Source organism: Myotis nattereri (assembly GCF_964212035.1).
Source record: "Myotis nattereri genome assembly, chromosome: 12".
Classification (NCBI taxonomy): domain Eukaryota; kingdom Metazoa; phylum Chordata; class Mammalia; order Chiroptera; family Vespertilionidae; genus Myotis; species Myotis nattereri.
In genome coordinates, this window is record NC_138087.1 from 79,527,298 (window position 1) to 79,541,045 (window position 13,748).

At 56.2% G+C, this 13,748-nt stretch overlaps 1 protein-coding gene across 1 annotated transcript in view; it reads left to right on the plus strand.

Moving 5' to 3' along the window:
- The first annotated feature begins 10,020 nt into the window (after positions 1-10,020).
- PRRC2B (proline rich coiled-coil 2B) overlaps positions 10,021-13,748 on the plus strand; it is a 77,584-nt gene continuing 73,856 nt past the window's right edge. The window contains exon 1 of the mRNA XM_081103979.1: positions 10,021-10,139. The gene's annotated coding sequence lies outside the window, so the exon portion shown is untranslated. The remainder of the gene's footprint in view (positions 10,140-13,748) is intronic.

Here is a 13,748-nt window from a genome sequence, read left to right on the forward strand (position 1 = left end):
GCTGCACTGTCCTACCAGCTCCTGGTGCTCAAGCCTAGTTCTCTTATTGCTGCCTGATGGACGTGAAGATTTGCAGACTTCAGCCAATCGAAGCTGGCCATTGGGTGAGAGGCAGCGACCTCGTCCAATCGCGTCCCTCCAATAACTAGCAGCTCGCCCAATCGCCAGGTGAAGTAGCCAATGATGCCTCTGGAAGAAACAAGGAAGGTGGGGAAAAGATAAGGGGTGTGGCCACAAGGCCACAAGGTCCCAACTTCCATGGGAGGGGGGTGTTGGGGGGGAGGGGGGGGCGGGATGTAGAGGTTCTGGGCATGCGTGAGAGCGTCTGCGGCTTCCAGGGCAGTGGTACCCATGTGGGTGTCCACTCTTTGCATACACCGTATCTTTTAAAACTACTTGTCCGCACGGTGAGAGCCAGTTCAATTAAAACTGAAATATTCCACACGGATCCACTTATACAAGCACTGCAGGTGACACCTTCTATTTATGTTTATTGTTTTTAAAAAATCAGTGCTTATTAAATTTTACTAATTTAATTATACCGATTTAGCCTCAGCTGAGTGAAGGCGCCAGGATCAACCTGCATAAAACGTACATATTAGTTCATTTTAATGTTGCTCTGATTTTTTTCAAAAGGAGAAGCATAAATAGAAGGGTCCTATTTCCCTCCCGCACCCCAACCCCCAGTTTGCATCCTCCCCAGGGTACCAACCCTTCTCTTTGGAGGTTCTGCCCTACAATTATTCCTTCTGTTGTCTCTAGAGAAGCAGGAGTGGGGCAAATAGACAGGTAGACTCTGGAGACAGACTGCCTGGGTTTGAGTTCCTTCTCAGCCGTGTATTTGCTGAGTGATCTCAGCCAAGTCACTTAACCTCTCTGTGCAATTTCCTTGTCTTTAAAATAAGGGTATTAATAGTATCTATTTCATAGGGTTTTGTGAAAGTGCTTAGAAAAATCCTAACCCAAATGAGCACTTAATGATGATGATGTTGGGTGTGTGGCTCACTAGTATTATCTGTCCTTACTTCTTTTTATTTACAGGCTTTGAGTTGAAAAGATAGGGTTCCACGTTGATTCTCCAAGCATGAATCTTTCGCCTCAGAAAATTTACTTAAACGTTCTGAGCCTCCGTTTCCTTCTCTGTAAGTGAGAGCTGGCGGGAGGGTGAAATGACCACCTGCCTGTGACTTATTTAGCAGGGTGCCTGACATGGAGTAGATTCTCATTAGATAAGGGCTCTGACTGCATTCAGCGACCCCCTGCCTCCTTTTCCTCCAGGGCACACCGCTAGACTACAATTCCCAGCCTCCCCTGCAGCTAGGCAGGGACACAAGACTGAGTTCTGGCCAATGGAATGTGGACAGGAGTGATGAGCACATTTCCAGGCCTGCCTTTCCGTCAGCTTCCTTGCCTGCCCAGCTGGGAGTGATAGTGGACCCAGAGATGGAAGGTTCCTGAATCCCTGCAACACTGCTTGGGACTGAGCCACTCAACCAGAAAAACCCTCTTGGGAGGGGAATGAACTAGAAACGTTTATTGCCATGCATCACGGAGATGCTGGGGTTGTTGGTCACAGCTGTCGGCCAACCTAACACATTGCCATTTCTATTATTACTGAACATTTTTACTTATTTAATTTTTATCCCTTGACACTCTGGGCTTGGTTGGCACAGATCAACTGTACCTTTCGAGGGTGTGTTGTTTGTGATGGCATTTCAAGCCCCTCTTTAAGCTCTGCGTCTTTTGTGTGCCCTCACGCCAGCCCTGGGTCCCCCATCCACAGAGCCCATGGAATGCGACTTTGTGTCCACTGTTTCCTGCTTCAGCGCATTCCTCTCCCACCTGTTTTTCTCCTCTCCTCTCCTTTCTATGGATTCCTTTGTTCATTCATTCACTCATTGTTTTAGCAAATATTTATTGAGCTCCTTACTCTGCGCCAGGCATTATGTGAGACTCAGGGATATAGCAGGAGACATGCAAACACCACCCCCGGTCCCGAGTCTAATGGGAGGTAAGATAGTCAAACTGCCTATCACATCTGTAAGGGTCGTATCTGCCTTAAGCCATGCCATCCTGGTCCTGGTGCTGACCGAGTGGTCGGGGTAAGAAGACTTGTGCTATGGCAATTTGGAGGTGGGCACCAAGGGAGAAGAATTCTTTTTTAAAAAAAATATATACATATATTGTTGCTTTTTAAAGAGAAAAGGGAGAGAGAGAGAGAGAGAGAGAGAGAGAGAGAGAGAGAGAGAGAGACATCGATCGGCTGCCTCCTGCAAGCCCGACACCGGGGATTGAGCCCACACCCCGAGCATGTGCCTTCGCTGGCTATCGAACCACCAACCTTTTGGTGCCCAGGACGAAGCCCAACCAACTGAGCCACCTGGCCAGAAGGAGAAGGATTCTTAAAGGAGGCGAGCTGAGGGTTGAGTAGGATTCACCCAGGCAGAGGAGGTTGTGGGGGGCTGGCGGGGGGTATCCCAACCAGAGGGAACAGGTGGCTCCAAGTCTGGAGGTGAGAGAAAGCTGTGACCCTGGAAAGTGGGGAGGTGAGAGTTGAGGCTGGAGGGGTCAGGAGGGGCCGGATCTTACTCCAGAACAGCAGGGAGCTCGGCCTGAGGCATTAGCCAAGACCTGGCAGGGTTGGCAGCTGGCACTTCGCTGGTTAATCCCCCTTCTGGAAAGGACGGGAAGGCTCACAGGAGCATCCCCAGTCTCAGGGCTGGGACAGGGAATGAGCGCCTGGGGAAAGCCGCTGCTTGCGGCTCCACCTGTGCGGACGCAGCCGGGAGGCCCAGTGGTCTCATTATTCTGCTGCATCTCAGATTCCACACCTGGGCCCGCCGGTGTGTGCTGCCCCTCCGCCCGCCGCTGTTGTTTGTGTCTGTCCCTCCGCAGGGATGATGAAAACCTGGACTCCCACCCTGGTGAGAAGGGGCCCGCCAGGATCACAGCCGTCATCCTGAACATACCCTCTTAAAAAATGTACAAAATTTCCTTAACTTTTCCTTTCATTGTTTTTCTCTCCTATGTTTTTTTTTTTTTTTCTAGATCATCAAACCTTTGACATCAGAGTCCGTGTGGCGCAGTGGTTTGAAGTCACACAAAACTGTTTGACTCCTGGATCTGGTTGTCACTAGGCCGGGGTCCTTACCCTCTCCGAGCCTTGCTTTTCCGGTCTGTAAAACGGGCATGCTTGATTCAATGAGACGCTGTCTATCACACGTTCAGCACAATGCCTGGCGCACAGTACGCATGGTAAGCGGGAGACGTTATTCCAGGTTCAACAAATGTTTATGGAGCACCGACTATGAGCCAAGCGCTCAGTCAATAGCTCTGAGCGAGCCTGCTTCTGGGTGAGCTTATTCGTTCTGCTTTCAAATGGCCATAAAGGAACCAAGCTCAGTTTTCAACGTGTGGTCTGCAGACCCCTGGCAGGGAGGGAGGGAGGAGGTGGGCGGGTGGCGGTCCCGAGGTCCTCTCAGGGACCTGCGATGTCCTAACAGCACTAAGACATGATTCTCCTTCCCACTGGGTGGACATTGGTACCGGTCGCGCAAAAGCAGTGGTGGCTAAAACGGCTGAAACGTGGATCCAGGCAGGGCCTCCAGACTGGACGAAGGCCGTGCATCTTTCCTGCCACGCTCATGCAGGAAAAACTCAAAGCAGCTCTGCCTTAGGACGCCTTCGATGAAGCAGTAATGAGCATTTTATTAAATCTCCGCCCTGGAGGACATGCCTTGTTAGTATCTTGTCTGATAAAACGGCAAGAACACGAAAGGCACTTTCTGAGGCGACTGAATGGGCGTCTCCAAGAACAGCACTTGTGCGCTTGAGCTGCCAGCTGAAGGAGCTGCGGGCTCAGGGCCATGGTTCTCCGGTGATTCAGCCGGGGGACAAAGCGGATCAGCCATCTGCTGGGTGGCCAGCCGCCTGCCGGCCTCGGCTGTGGGGATCGATACCCGGCGCTGACCGGAGGCTGCAGGTGCCACAGGGGAAAGGGCCCTGCCTTCACACCCTGTCTCCGCTGGAGCTTAGAATAGGGCGCCTTTTTGGAAAAAGGCAGATAGCTCTGGCCGGTGTGGCTCAGTGCATAGAGCATTGGCCTGCAGACTGAAGGATCGTAGGTTCGGTTCTGGTCGAGGGCACGTACCTTGATCTCCTGCCCTGGTCCCCTGCCCGGGTCAGGGTGTGTGGAGGAGGCAACCAATCAATGTGTCTCTCTCTCATCGATGTTTCTCTCCCTGTCTCCTTTCCACTGTCTCTAAATATCAATGAAAAATAATCCTCAGGTGACGATTAACAAAGCAAAAAAACAAACAAAAAAACAACAAAAAAAGCAGATAGAAAGCGGTATATCTTTCTCCTTAAAATTTAAATATCACCTGGAATGTTAGAAATCTGAATGATATGTGAGCAAATGATGTTAATATCACTGACCAAGATCCCAGCCAAAGTGTCGTTCAAAATTAGATTGTTTTTTTGTTGTGGTAAAATAGATATAACATAAAACTTACCATTTAACACTTTTTTTTTAAAAAAAGTAGTGATTTGAGAGAGAGAGAGAGAGAGAGAGAGAGAGAGAGAGAGAGAGAGGGAAACATCGATGTGTTGTTCCATCGATTTGTGCAGACATCAGTTGCTTCTCCTGTGTGCCCTGAACCACAACCTTGGCGTAAGGGGGTGGGCTGACCCAACTGAGGGCCAGGGTCCCCTTTTAACTCCTTTTAGAGTGTGAAAGTGTGGCATTGGTACATGCACAGCGTTGTGCAATCATCGCCTCTGTCTAGTTCCAGACTGATTTCATCATCCCAAATGGATATGGAAATCCCATATCCATTCAACAGACTCCCCTCCCCGGCCCAGCCTCTGGCAGACACTGGTCTGCTTTCTGTCTACGGATCTGCCTGTTCTGGACATTCCGTGTAGATGGAACCAGACAACATATGGCCTTTTGTATCTGGCTTCTTTCTCTCGGCATAATGATTTCAAGGTCCATCCATGTTGTAACGTGTAGCAGAACTTCATTCCTTAAAGCAGAGCCTAGCGACTACAGCCAATGATGGGGGGGTAACTGTATTACAGGCGGGAACTGGAAATATCAGGGGAGCACTTTGCAGAGTATTTGACTGTCCAGCCATGATGCTGGACACCTGACACTAATACAAAGTAACACTGAATGTCAACTGTCATTGACAAATAAACATTAAAAAATGGTTTAAAAAAAGAACTTTCCTTTCAGTGGCTGAATGGAGAATTCTAAACACTGCAGTAGGGAGTGTCACAAACACGTTTTGTTCATCCGTCACCAGCTGATGGGCGTTTGGGTTGTCCCTCCTCTTGGCTGTTGCGAATGCTGCTGCCATGAGCCCTCACGGGTAAGGTTCTGTCTGGACATCTGTTTTCAGTTCTTTTAGGTACAAACCTGGGAGTGGAATTGCTGGGTCAGAGGGTGATTCTATGTTTAACTTTCTGGGAGACCACTAAACTATTTTCCACAGCAGCTGCACCATGTACACTCCCACCAGCTACGTACAAGGCTCCTAACGTCTCTACACCCTTACCAACACTTGTCATTTTTTCTATTCCAGCCATCCTAGAGAGTATAAAGTTGTATTTCACTGGTTTTTTTTTTTAATATATTTTTATTGATTTCAAAGAGGAAGGGAGAGCGAGAGAGATAGAAACATCAATGATGAGAGAGAATCATGGATTGGCTGCCTCCTGCGCGCCCCATACTGGGGATTGAGCCCACAACCTGGGCATGTGCCCTGACCTGGAATCGAACCGTGACCTCCTGGTTCATAGGTCAACGCTCAACCACTGAGCCAACCTGCCCAGGCGCCTCACTCTTCTTTCACTCCCCAGTCCAGCTCTCTCTCCTCCCCACCCCTGAGTCTTTCCCTCAGTGGAAAATGGAGAGCGAATTCAAATTGGTAAAAATCATGTATGATGTGGAGAGAAATTGCCATATCCCTGCTCAGAGGAGACGTTGCTTTTAGCTCTTGTGTGTCAGTTGTTGAAACTCAGATGCTGCCCCGCAACCCCTGTGTGAGCACCAGGGCCTGTGTGGCCCCTGCTGCCTGTTCAGACCCACGTATTGTATTTTTAGCCCAAGGCTCCCACCCCTACTGGAATGCACATTCCCTGGGATGGGGCCACCAGCCAGCCTGTGGGCCCCTCCCAGGCCCAGACACGCCCACCTCCAGGCCTTGGTCCAGACTGTTGTTCCTCGGGCTCTTCTGGTTACACTCACCGCTCTGCCTCCAAAGCCGGGTGGCAAAGGCACGTGCACCCGGAGGCGCCCCCGCTACCAGCTGGCATCACCGCCTCCCGGACTATTCTCTTGCCCTCCGGTTAATACGACCACATCTTCTGAGCGGAAAGGGGGCTCACGCTCCTCTCATTGGCACAGCTGCACGGCGGAGAACAGGTGCAGAGAGCAGGAAAGCAGGCCCGTCCGAGAATCCTGGGCCGTGCGCTCACCACCCACCGTGTCGGCCTCCCACTCCTGGATCCTGTTGCAAGTGGGCTGTGGGCACGTCACCCGCTGTCCTCCCGCAGTCCTGGGCAGGAGGGAGCAGTGCACCAGGCCGGCGCCTGACGTGCTCAGTACATGCAAGTCGTACGGAGGGAGGGATGCAAGAAGCCCAGCCGAGTCTCAGAGTCCCAGGCCATGGAAGGGCGGGAGCTTTGGGGGCCAGGGGTGGACATGGTACCAGCAGGGGTCAAATTCCTTCCCTGAGCCCCAAGATCCTCTCTCCCTTTCTTTTTTTTCTCTTTCACCCTGTAACCTCGCTTTAACCTATTATGTGCCACGGACTGTGTGTGAGGAACTGGGGAATTAAAAATGAATGGTTCAGCCCTAGCCGGTTTGGTTCCGTGGTCAGAGCATTGGCCCGCAGACTGAAGGGTCCTGGGTTTGATTCTGGTCAAGGGCCTGTACCTCGGTTGCTCTCTTGATCCCCAGTAGGGGGCGTGCAGGAGGCAGCCCATCGATGTTTCTCTCTCATTGATGTTTCTATCTCTCCCTCTCCCTTCTTTAAAATCAATAAAAAACATATCTATATATTTTGTTTAGAAGAATGACTCAGTGCGTCTGGATGAGCGCCTTGTCTCTAGGGGACAGGGAAAGACTGACCGTGACAGTGCGTGTCGGGGTGCGGCGTGCCAAGCCCGGAGTTAGACGAGAAGAAGCCCGGGGGAAGGAAAGAGAACGGAGAGCACAAGGAGGCAACTTTCTAGATGAGTTTGTTTTTTTTTCTAAAAGGGCCCCAAGCTGGCCAATGACAGGGCTTTCCCTATTCCATGCGAAATGAATGCAGAGGAGACCCATCATTGGCTGTGATGTTGTTTTAACCAGAAAATCATGGATAAAGAAATACAGTTATGGCCTAGCCGGTTTAGCTCAGTGGATAGATTGTCAGCCCGGGGGCTCGAGGACGCGTACCTCGGTTGCAGGTTCAATCCCTGGCCCTGGTCGGGACTTAGGTCGGGAGGCAACCAATTGATGTGTCTCACATCCATGTCTCTCTCTGTCTCTCCCCCTCCTTTCCACTCTCTCTAAAAATCAATGGAAAAATATCCTCCAGCGAGGATTAACAACAATAACAAAAAAAGAAAAAGAAATACAGTTACAAGCATTTCACAAAAACATTAGGTTTCAATGTAACAAAAACAGTGATCACATGGGGGGGGGCAGGGAGGGGGAGCATGTTTCTATAAAATCGGCCTTAGGCCCAGAGGGCCCAGAGGGCCGGGTGGAATTCCCCTCTGGCTCAGTTTGCGAGTCTGAAAGGATTTCTCCACCCAGAAGCAGAGCTGCAAGTTTCCTCAGATTTAAGAGGGAAAAAGTGACAAAAACGAAGTAAACGCTTGCTCATTGGTTCACGTGGACTCTCCCCGGCTCTGGACGGCGTGGCCCCCTCATTCCTCACATTCCTTCGGCCATCCGGCTCTGGAGAGGAGCTGCTTCCTGGTGTCGGGCCTCCTCGAACGTCTCCTACAGCTCGCGGGGAGTCTCTTGGGACTAACTGGCCTCCAGGTCCAGCACCCATGCTCCGCTCTCTCCGTCCTGTCCTCCTTCCTCCCTCTGTGCTCTCTGGGTCCTGATTCTGGGAGGCTTTGGAGGGGCGCCTTCAGACCCGGGAGGAACCCGAGAGCCAGCCCTGGCTGACAGCCTCGGACCCAGGCAACGGCCCCATCCCCATCCCAGCATCCTGGCCTTGCCTCTCTCTAGGAAAGGCTCAAACCGCTGGGCTCAAGTCCTTGCTCCACCACCCAGGTCCTGTGTGACCTTGGCTAAGGTACCTGACCTTCTGACCTCAACGTCCTTATCCACAGACAATGGAGCTCGGACAATATTGACCATCTCCCACGTGTGCAGTCACCTCGGTAAAGTGCTGAGCACGCTGCTGTAGTGGCTGTCACCCCACCGAAGTGCAGAAGGGAACGATGTCCTGAGCCCGGGACAAAAACCCTAGGGTTTTGGGGTGCACGTGGGGCACCTGCTGTCATTTCACACCCAGGGCCTAGCAACCCTTGCTGTCCCCAGAGGAGCGGAGCATTGGTTGACCTGTCTTCCACCTCTTTCATCGTCCCCCCCGTCTCCCAGAGCACAAGCGTCCCTCACGTCCCCTCTTGCCACAGAATGTGAGGGAGTCCCAGGTCCTCACTGCCCAGCCAGGAAGGTCAAGGGCCAGACACTCCTTCCTCCATTCACAAACCAACCGGCACGGCTGGAGGGCCTGGCGCGGGCCAGGCGGGTGCTCAGCTAACCCTAACCCTCAGTTACGGAGGCTGAAGCAGGAGAGCTATCCTCCCAGGCCTAGCTGTGTGCCTTGGGCAAGTTACTTCCGGGCAACCTTTAGTCTCCATCTTCTCAAAGGTTGTCATTAAATGAACAAGCCCCTCCAGGCCACTCCGCAGAGGCAATGGCCGGCCCCTGGCTGTATGGACAAGTGCTGGAGGGGGAGCTGGTGACTTGGATCCTAGGCCCCAGCTACCTTCCTTTTTGTCTTTGCCTTTTCTTTTTTTTCTGAATATATTTTTATTGTTTTGAGAGGAAAGAAGAGGGAGCGAGAAACATCAATGATGAGCGAGAAGCATCCATCAGCTGCCTCCGGCACGCCCCCTACTGGGGATCAGCCCCCAACCGGGCCTGTGCCCTGACCTGGCATCCAACCCCGACCTCCTGGTTCAGAGGTCCCGGCTCAACCACAGGGCCACACCGGCCGGGCGTTTTGTCTTTGCTTTTCCAGATTTTCTGTTCTAGTTGCCAATTTATCTGGAATAGGAAGCCAGACCCCAGGTAGCTCTCCCGCCCTCCGACCGACCCCTGACGGCCAAGGCGACCGGGCGGAGCGCCCTCCCAGCCCTTTTGTCCGCGGCCACACAGACACGCACGCTCCGCGGAGGATGGGCCGGGGCCTCCCTCGCGCGGGGCCGGGGCCGGGACGGGACGGGGCGCCCACGGTGCGCGCAGCCACCTCGCCTCGGAGCCAGCGGCGCAACATCGGCTTCCTCCGCGCAGAATCCGGGCGGGTCTGTCGGGGGCGCTGCGGTTCCGAGGGGGGAGGGGCGGAGATCCGGGCTCTCGGCCCCGGCCCCCGCCCCCCGCCGGCCCCTCGCCCCGGCGCCCCCGCTTCCGGCCCGCCCCCCCTCCCCCTCGTTCCGCGCGCCCCTTCCCGGAGCCCCAGCGCCCGGCTCCCGCCCCCTCCCCGCGCCTCCGAACCCCGGCACTGGCAGGGGGCCGCCCGGCCCCCCCGGCCCCTCCTCTCGCCCCCTCCCCTCGGCTCCGGCCCCCGCCCGCACCCCCGCCCCGGCCCCCAGCCCCTCCGGCCGGGGGGCGCCCGCGATCCCGGGGGGCGCGGCAGGGGGCGCTGCGCGGGCGGCGGCGGGCGGGGGAGCGGGGGAGGCGGGGGCGGCGGCGGCGGGGGGCGGGGAGGGAGCGCGAGCGGGAGAGGGAGGCGGCGGCGAGACACAGCGCGGAGGCTCAGCGAGCGAGCGACGAGCGAGGGGAGGGAGGGACGAGGGAGCAGGCACCGCGCCGCCGCGCCATCCGCCGCCATCCCGCCGCCGCCGCGCCCGACCGCCGCCCGACCGCCAGCGCCCGGCCCCGTCGCGCCCGCGGAACAGACCAGGTGGGCCCGGGGCGGGCGCGGGCCGGGGCGGCGGCGGCGCTAAGATGGAGGCGCGGCCGGCTTTGTCTCGGCGGCGCTGACTGACAGCGGGGCCCGGGCCCGGCGACCTTTGTCCGCGGGCGCGCGGGCCTCGGCCCGCCCCGCGCTGTCGCCGTTGGGCCGCCGGCGGGGCCGGGGCGGCGGGGAGGCCGGGCCGGGGCGGGCGCCGGGCCCTCGCCATTGTTGTGGCGGCGCCGCGCGGCCTGGGCTCGGCGGCGGTCGGAGGCCGGGAGGCCGGGCCCGGGCGCCGCGCGGGGGGTCCCCGGGGCCGGTGTGCGGGGGCCCGGGGCCCGGCGGCCGTGTGGTCCGGGGACGGCGCTCCGGCCCCCACCCGCCCGCCCAGGTGGGGTTCGGGGGGCGGGCGGCCCTCTGGGCCGAGGGCGGGGGCGGCGGCCGCGGGGCGGTTTCGGGGCGCGGGGGCGGGCGGCCCCCCGAGTGTCCCCGCAGCGGGTGGCCGGGGCCGCCGGCCTGTGTGCGGGGTCCCCGCCGCCGACGCGGGGGCGGCTGGAGCGCGGGCCCGGGTGGTTGGGGAAGGCTGCGCGCTCCGCGGCTGAATGTTGACCAATAAACAGGATGTCGCGGCCCGGGTCGGCCGGACGGCTCCGCGCCGGGTTCCCCCCCCCCCCCGGCCCCCCCTCCCCCCGAGAGCGAGCGGCGGCTGCACACCCGGGGCCTCGGCGGACCTGCCCCAGCCCGGGTGCCCCCTCCCCTCCTCTCCTCTCTCCCCCTCCCCCTCCCTCGCTCCCCCTCCCTCGCTCTTTGTAAATATCGTGGGAGGTCCGAGCCCACGGTGCGGCGGGAGGAGGAGGTGTTTTTCCAGGGGACGGGCCGCCCGCAGCAGTGGGAGGGGGGCTGGGCGGCCCTGAGCGTGTCGGTGGCTGCATGGCTGCCTGGAGAAGCCTCGGGTTTGCAGGATCGTGCACGTCCCTGCGATTTCTTTTTCCTTTCGGGTTTTACGAGCGTTTTTATGTGGCTTCGTCCATCCAGTTCGGTTTCTGCAACCCCGCACCCGCAGTCCTAGCAGGGTTTCCCCGGAGCCGTGTCCGCTGGCCTGTGCGCGGCGCTGCGGCGTCAGGTGCGTCTGGGGAGGCCCGGGTGTTGGGGTGCGGGTCCTCCTCCGTCAGGGAACTCTGGGGTTCTCTGTGAATCGTCAGTGACACACGTAGGGACATGGCATTCTCCACCTCGGAGGGTGGGGAAGGTGGGGAAGGGCCTGGCACACAGCTGGGGTTCAGCATTTGTGGCTCCTGTGCTGTTTGTGTCATTGCCATCAAGTCCCAGGATGGGAGTTAGCCACCTGAGGTGCCATCCGCAGAGCCCAGCCGCCGGCAGCCACAGGTGCGGGGCTGAGGCCTGCACCAGGGAGGAGTTCAAGGCACAAAACAGCCATGGCCACGTGATGGTTCAGTGCCCGGCCTCTGTGGGGAGGCCAGGCTGGGGAATGGCGCGGTGGAGCCCTCAAGAAGGAACTAGACCCGGCTGATGTCCTAGGTCCCTGTGCTTGGATCCGGGGCCTGTCCCTTCTGAGCTGCTCTCACAGTTCGGTGGAAGGCAGAGCTGGAATAGTACAAGGACGGACAACAAGCAGAGGCCCAGGGGTTCTGCCTGGAGGGTAATGGCTTTCCTCTGGGAGTGGCAGACTCATGGGGGACCCTCTGCTTGTTTGGGCAAGGGTGTCTCTGGGAGCCTGGCTGCTGGGTTGGGCCAGCGCCTGCCTCTGAAATGGGGATCGTTAGGCCTGGTCTTAATGAATCTGCTGGGGCTCTGGGGAGCCCCACCTCCTATTTGTAGCAAAGCGCTTCCATCCATAGGGAGTGATGAAAATGTTGGTTGTGTTTGTGGTTACCTAGTTTTCTGGCTCTTTTTTCCTAATTCCTGGGCTTTTTCTCCAATTATCCTCATTGATGGCCCTGTGTGACTGCCCCACCCCAAATCCAGGCTCCTTTCATGTTTTGATGTCATGATGACCATTCCCCTGCCTGGAAGTCCCGGAATGGCTTAGGAGAGCGATGCTGTCCAGCCAGACATGGTTGCCTGCTGTCCCCTGGAGCCCGTAGGAAGGACTGAGGCTCATAGGGGAGACTGACCCCCGTCTTGGCTGCGGGTGATGGTTGAGACCCGGTTACGCCTGCGCCAAGCCTGCAGCTGGCTTGTGAAAGACTGCTTGGATGCCAGTGGTTCTGCAACCTGAGGGGGAATTTGTTGGCTCTGTGGGCATTCCCACAACCATCTTGGTTTTGTTCAGGTTTTTCTTTTTTAATCTCCTGGCATCCTCCTCGAGGCCCCCTGGCTGGCTGTGGGAGGGAAGAGGTGATAACAGGGTCGGGTCATCCTTTCAGGCCACACCGCTTCCTGCCTCGTGGCCCATGCTTTCTATCTGATTTCTTCCGGGCCCAGCCTGGGCCGCTGGTTAGGGAAGGAGATGAACCGGCTGTCCCTCCCAGCAAGCTTTGCACCACCTGTGAATTTTAGTTTTCCACCACGGCTCGGCCTCTGGAATGCACTGCTGGGGGACCTTGCCTGCCCATTGTGGGGGCCGACCACCTCCTGCAGCTCAGGCTCCTTCAGGTCCAAATGGGTAAAGAAAAAGCCTGGAGAAGGAAGAGCCAGAAAACCTTGGGAGAGTGGAATTTCAGGAATGGCAAGTCAGAACTAATTCCAGCTCCGTCTGCCTGCCTGGGGCCTGGCCCGGATTGTGTGTTTTTTTTTGTTATGCCTTTTGGTTGGTCTGTTCACACACACACACACACACACCCCTTTTAAAATTTCAGCCCTCTTTTTTCCTGAAGGGTTATTTTATTGTACTTTGAGATTTTTTTTTGCGCCTTGCACAAAGTACTGACTCATGTTGCTAATGGCTGTGTGCTGGTTGTATGTCTCCGTATTCTACTGTTTCAGATTGATCATTTCTATATTGGTTTCTATTTCAAACCGTAATAGGCCACGTGGGCCGGAACATGTGTTTCTAAATTTGATAATGAGGCTTCTCTACTGTCAAAAGTACGGATCTTGTTGTGGGTGGGCAGGCGTTAAACAGGGCCCATCTACACTGGATTTTTAAGCGGTACAATTCCCTGTGAAAAAAGGAGTTTCCCTCAGAGACATGTGGGTTTTATGCTCCAAATCTCAGGTTTTAGTCCAGGCCAACCGGACTATCTTCTTTTCAAATCATAACTCGAATTTTGTCTTCAGAGTTTTTCCCTGAGACCTGTGTGTAGCCTTAGGAACCTTGGGTCTGTCCTTTTGGACAAAAAGATAAAGGCATTGCCCCAAGTGCTGGAGATCAGAAAGAGAGATGAGCTTTCTGGTGAAATAAATTCTTCATGACTAGCTTTTAGGTTTAAAAGGTTCCATGTGGACCCGACCTCCACCTCCTTACCCAGGAGCCCGAAGACTGGCTTTGCTGCCCGTGGCATCCCTGATCTGTCTGTGGGTGCGCGCTCTCTGCTCTGGGAGGGAGACCTGCCTGAGGGACTGGAGCCAGAAGTCCTGGTTGAGTGTTGCTCACTGTACTTGTTGATTTGCCTGTGGCGTGAGCCAGGGGTTGGGGTGCTCCTGGCAGCCTTGGTT